Here is a 6,276-nt window from a genome sequence, read left to right on the forward strand (position 1 = left end):
ACAGTGTGACAATGATTTTGGACATATGCAGTCTCATTCATTATAATACACGCATATTTTTTTAGTTTTATAAAAGATTAAAAGAAAATATTGGTTCGGTCCACAACCAATCGATCAGTCAGTCATTGCCAAAGTTTTAATCATAAATGTCATATTTTCTTCTTGCTATTTTGTTCTACTTACAACTGTTTTAACATGATGTGGCAGTGAATTTGCTCGAAATATATTCAATACAAAGAGAACTTAGAAAAAAATATGTTTTAGAAATACAAAAAATATTTCTAAAAGAATAATTACAAAGAAAAAGAGCATAAGAAAATGAAAATGAAATGTACGGTAATCGAGAATATTCTTAAGTAAATTTTGACATATATGGAAATTATAGAAATGGGAAATATTAATGCTTTAGGGCATTTTTCAGTTTATACCGAATTTAGCGATATATTATTGGACATTGTCTGAATGATATGCTTTTTAAATTCACAAATTCTTTGGTAAAATTACAAGAGTATTGTACTCTTCCCTAGTTTTAATATTTTCATGTAGTTTTCGGATTTATATTTGATTTGCTGTAGAGTTATATTGATGGACCAAATCTTATCATTTTATTGCTTGAAGACCAAATATACAATGTTGGCGGTATATAGTATGCCTCAAAATAATAAGGGAACACACTTCGTGTCTTCTAGAGGATTTGAAATTGTGGAACATAGTATGAGTCCCAACTCCCAACATAGTATCAAGATATTTAAAGATATTAATGTAGGCATAAACACGTTATAGTACATCCAACTAGCATTAAAAAAACTCATACATGAATGCAATTTTTTGTATGCTCGGATCTAGGCAAAATCTATTTCAATGAAATATCTCACACAAAGTTTTAAAATAGCATAACTTTTATAAAAGATAAAGCTATGTACCAAGTTGAAAATTAAATGTATAAAATATTTATTTTTCTAATATTAATTAAATTGGTTATTAAATTTTGTATCCATGAAAAACAATTAGTATGTATTGTCGTGTGCACCATATTGAAGTAAAAATGTTTAGTATAAGTAAATAAAAACCATTAGTATATACTCCCAGGACGAGCAAAATAGTGATGAAGTACTGGGGAAATGCCGAGGAGCACCCGGGTGCCCCCCTCACCGACGTCCCTGCCTGACACATATCCTGGGTCCACTGTATGCTGCTGTATTTTTATCGCTATTATTTGGCATATCGACTGTTTTCATGGTAGCGTATTTCCGGCATAACCGTACCACCTGGCCCACCGCTTTAAACTATGTGCACGGGTTCTCTTCTCACGCGCTCATCTCCCTGTTCTCCTCCACGAGTGTCTGAGAGAGGCCGAAGCTTTCCCCACCGCGCCGCCGCGTCGCATCGACGCTCCGGTCGCCTCCGAGACTAGCCAATCATGCCAAGCTCTTCACCTCGCCGCCCTCATGGTCTACACAGAAGCAATTGAGTCCACATCCCTCTAATCGACGGAATCATGATCGCCTTCCCTAGCTCCGGTCATCGCCCCTCGCCACCGATTCCACCATGTCCGGTGCCCCTCGACCCTGCCGACCATGCGAGAGTCCTCAGGGTGAGCCTCCTCCCCGTTTGCCCCTGCTCCCCGTCCCTCTAGTGCCTCTGAACGTGCGCCTTCTGCCGGAGAGCCGAGCGTGGTCGCGGGCCTTGACAAGGTATCAACTTGTCAATGCCTACGGGTTATAGGCTAGGGTTTAGTTAGAAGTAGAGGGCAAGTAGATCTCGAAGGTTTCAGCCGAAAAGTACTCGACGATTATGAAAACTAGGGTTCGTGAACAATGATTCGATGATCTCCTCGTCCCTCGACTCCCCCTTTATATAAGAGGTGGAGCCGAGGGTTTCGTTTTGTACAAGTTACAGAGTCCGGGACGGTTTCTAACTCATCCCGCCAGATTACAAACAACACTTCTTATTACAATTCTACTTTCCTTAATATATCGTGGACTCCCGAATCTTCTTATTCTTCGGGTAGTGGGCCTTCACTAAACCCCGGGTACTATCTTCGGCAGGCCCATTTGGGATGCCTATGTCAGTAGCCCCCGAGATTTTGCTTGAATCGTAGAGTCAGGGAAAATCTCCACTGTTTATTTTTATTTGACAATTTAAACTTTTCTATATTTCTTCATATAAATTTCTATATTGTACAGGGATACTGGTAGTTGGGGCTAGTTCATCTGACGGATCAGGTACTAGTTAACTGCTCTAGTGGCAATCCGCAAAAACCTACTTCAAGATCACGTCCCCGGACATGATCTCGGGATACTGGTGCAAACTTCGACAGGTGCCGCTTAAGGTCTTACCATTCTGTCGAGTCCCAGTCAAATTTATCGAGTACCTAACGCGTCCGTTAGGATTTTTCTTCGTATCCGTTGATACGGATAAAAGTAGCGAGAGCGCAGTCTTAGGCGATGCCACGCCCAGCAGAACGGATATGGGGTCTTACCTTCGCAAATTTGCGGCATTCAGAAATTGATCGCAACTTTGGCGTTCTGAGAATATATTGTCGAGTGCTTTTCCGGCTGTTGGAATGGCACATTTTATCGAGTCAAATATGACTTATATTAATCTCCCGATGGGAGTATATGTAGAGTTAATTAGAACTCGAAATATACTCTCTTGCTTTTCTATCTTTCTTCCTTTTCCTTTTTTAATTTCATCGGGCACGCGAACAGCGTTCCCGATGGGAGTAGCCCCCGAGGCTACAGCCAAGAACTTGTGCTTGGTTGTAGGCTCAACATTTTAATCCACCTTGTCGCTATATTGTCATTATTTCCCGATATTCTCTTTTTTTTATCTCTCGGGTGCGCGAACAGCGCTCCCGATGGGAGTAGCCCCCGAGGCTACAGCCACGAACTTGTGCTTGGTTGTAGGCTCCCGCAATTTCTATATTGCCATAGTCGAAATTTTACTTTTATCGAAGTAGCCCCCGAGCATTTGGGCAAAAACTTGTATTTGACCAAAGGCTCCCGAAGTATTCAAATAACTTCTCCTGTCGCCATTCTCCTTTTATTTTTCTTGTCGACATACTTTCCTTTGTCAAATTCACTTCACCTCTATTAATAGTCGGGATTTTTCTGCCTTGTGGGTCCATTGTTCCCACCACGTTGACACGTCGTGCAAGTGGGGGACACACGTCCTCCGCTTTTCCTGGCGCACGTACGGTAACGCCTGTGCTATTCCACCTCAGTAAAAATACCTTTTTACCCTTTTATCTACTAGATCTTTTTTTCACCACACGATTTCTTCATCCAACGGTGCATTACTTCTCCCGAATCCTATATAAAACTTTCTTCAACCTCGGTCCACTCCTTCGCTTGCGCCGCACATCTGTTCCCCTCTGCAAAAACTTCCCTTGCGCCCAACTCTGTTTGATCTTCCGCACGCACAAGCATTGCTTTTTCCAGTGCCGTTGATGCCACCGCGCACGCGACTCACTCGCCACAGTACTCCGTAATCCAAGATGGCCGCTGAAGATCTTGAGTGGGAGAGATCTAAAATCTCCAACCAAGACGTCAACATGCTCGAAGAGGCTTGGCTTGATGAAGAAAGAAGACGCCATCCGCTTTCCCAGCGAAGAAAGCTACCCCAACCCTCCAATGGAGTACCGGGTTAGTTTCGTTGATCATCTCATCCGCGGCCTTTCTACCCCAATTCACGATTTCCTCCGCGGCCTTCTCTTTGTCTATGGGATTCAGCTGCACCAGCTGACCCCCAATTCCATCCTTCATATTTCTATTTTCATCACACTGTGCGAATGCTTCCTTGGAATCCCTCCTAATTGGGTTCTTTGGAAACGCATTTTCTGCCTTCGCCGCAATGGCGCTCACAACGCCACCTATAACATAGGTGGTGTTGTTATCTGTGTCCGAACCGACGTTGATTACTTCGACGTCAAATTTCCTGATTCTGTCCAAGGATGGCGCAAAAGGTGGCTCTACATACACGAAGAAAGTGCCAACTCTGTAGAGCACAACATAGTCCCTTTTGACGGAAGTGCCAAAATTCAACGCCGCCGGTCCTGGGATGCTGAAGCTTCCGAAGAAGAGAAAAAGGCAACAGAAGCATTTATGTCTCGTATTCATCAGCTTCAAAATACTCGAGGCAAAGAGCTGTCTGGTGTTCAAATCACTGCCTATTTTCTTAGGATTAGAGTGCAGCCTCTTCAGGCTCGCAAAAATCCCCTTTGGACATATGCTGGTGACAATGACGCCAATAGGCTCTCCAATGATCTTTCTGTGAAGGACTTGGAAAAGCTTATTCGAAGAATTTCCTCGCTGAGCAAGAGGGATCCTATTCCCTCCTCTTGCCGCGTGGAACCATACAGCTCCACCAATCCTCTCCCCAAGGTATTTTGTCTTCTCGAATTTTTATCTTGTTCCGAACTTTTCCTGCATCTCATTGTATTGATATCTCTCTAATTTTTCTTTTGTCGTTATTTTTCTGCAGAACCATCCTACTATGGCTTCTCTTCCTCCTCTTCCTGAGGATGGAGATGTCGAGGAAAGGGCTGTTGTCGCCGATGACAACCAAGAAGCCCCCTCTTTTGTGAATGAACCCGCAGATTCCCGAAAATCTGCGGGATCTATTGAAAAGGATGCTGCCTCTGAAGGTACTACATCAGCACAATCTCCTCCTCCTGCTGTTTCTCCAAAGAACAAAAGAAAAAGGAGTGATGTCGAAGATTCCGGGACCTCCAAACCCGAAGAAGTTGCGCCTTCACCGCGAAAGGCAGCTTATGATCCATATATCGAGAGTCTCATCAGTTCGTAAGTTCCTTCTCTTTTTATTTTTCTATTCGAAGAATTTTATTTGCCTTGCTTTTTATGCTGCCACCCTTTTTCCACAGTGATGACGATGAAGAAACACCAACTTTGGATGTGGCTGCTCGAACGAGTACGTCACATACTCTAGTTATTTCGGAGCCGCCAGTTGAAGGAGAAGAATCCTCGCCTCCTCAACAAAACGTCGGCGCGTCTACTCCTCCTTCGAGCCCCCTTGTCCCTTCGCCAAAAAGGGCAACGACTGAAGCAATTCCGGAGCCGAGTCTCCAATTGAGTAGCTCTTCTAACCCTCTCTTGGATGATGTAAGTTTTCAATACTCTCGTTACTGTCTGTACTTCCTCTGTTTGCTTCTAAATGCCATTATATTTTTCTCATACCTAAATTTTCTTGCTTTGTCCCTTTCTTTTCTTGACAGCCCATGATTAAAGACCTTATCCGCATCGGTGCTCAATTCATTGGGTATCGTGAATATGCCAACAAAACTGAAGGTAATGCCTTGCTGCTTTTCTTTTTTTACCATTACTCTGTTACTCCATTGTTGTCGATATTTTAACGAAATTTTATCTTTCTTGGCAGAAAAATTGACGGCTATCAACGATCGTGCCAATGCACTTGCTCAAAAATTAGAGCAAAGTGAAGAGGCTCGTAAGAAGGCCGAATTAGATGCTGTTCAAGCTAGAGCAGAGGCTGACAAGGCCAAGACTGAAGCTGCTGGTGTCGAAGATCTTAGAAAGAGACTTCACACTGCCGAGACTTCGCTGAGTGTTGGGGGGATGACCCCCGGTATGCCAAAGGCATGCCAAACCGGATGGTTTGAGCCATCAAGATACCGGTTTAATGTTCGTACCGGAACTTAAAGATAAGAACTTAGCTAAGTGAAGCTAAGCCGGTATCCCCAAGAGGGGTATACCGGAGTCAGGTAAGAAGATACCGGATCTCCGGAAGGACGAGCAGGTCGGCAGGACTGGTCAAAGATTCTCTCCAGAGCTACAAGACAAAGATGAGCTAAGCAAAGTAACTTTAGACGAAGGGCTGACGATAAAGAGAAGGATGACGGTCAAAGAAGCCGGAGGACGTCAGCGTCTCTGATTAAAGAGGGCTCCGGTGTCTTCTATGATTAAAGTAGCTTTGTAAAGTAGTTTGTCTAGTCAAAGATGCCATTAGGGTTTCTTGCCCTGTAAGCCACCTCTCCCCTATATAAGGAGAGGGGGTAGCCCTTCTTACAGAGACACGCGCATGAACACAGAAGAGCTTGTACTGAGAAACTTGTAGCCTGTTGAGATCAATAAAGATGATGATCTAGAGCGAGTTCTTCCTTATGTCTTTCTTCTTCAACCTCTAGCCTTGGCTAAGTTCTTGAGGAAACCATCCGGAAGTTCATCCCATCTAATCACAAACCCTCCCCGAATCCTCTTGCGTCCATTCGGCCCCAACTTAAGCCATCCTATGGCATCT

This window comes from Lolium rigidum, chromosome 7 (assembly GCF_022539505.1).
Source record: "Lolium rigidum isolate FL_2022 chromosome 7, APGP_CSIRO_Lrig_0.1, whole genome shotgun sequence".
Taxonomy (NCBI): Eukaryota; Viridiplantae; Streptophyta; class Magnoliopsida; order Poales; family Poaceae; genus Lolium; species Lolium rigidum.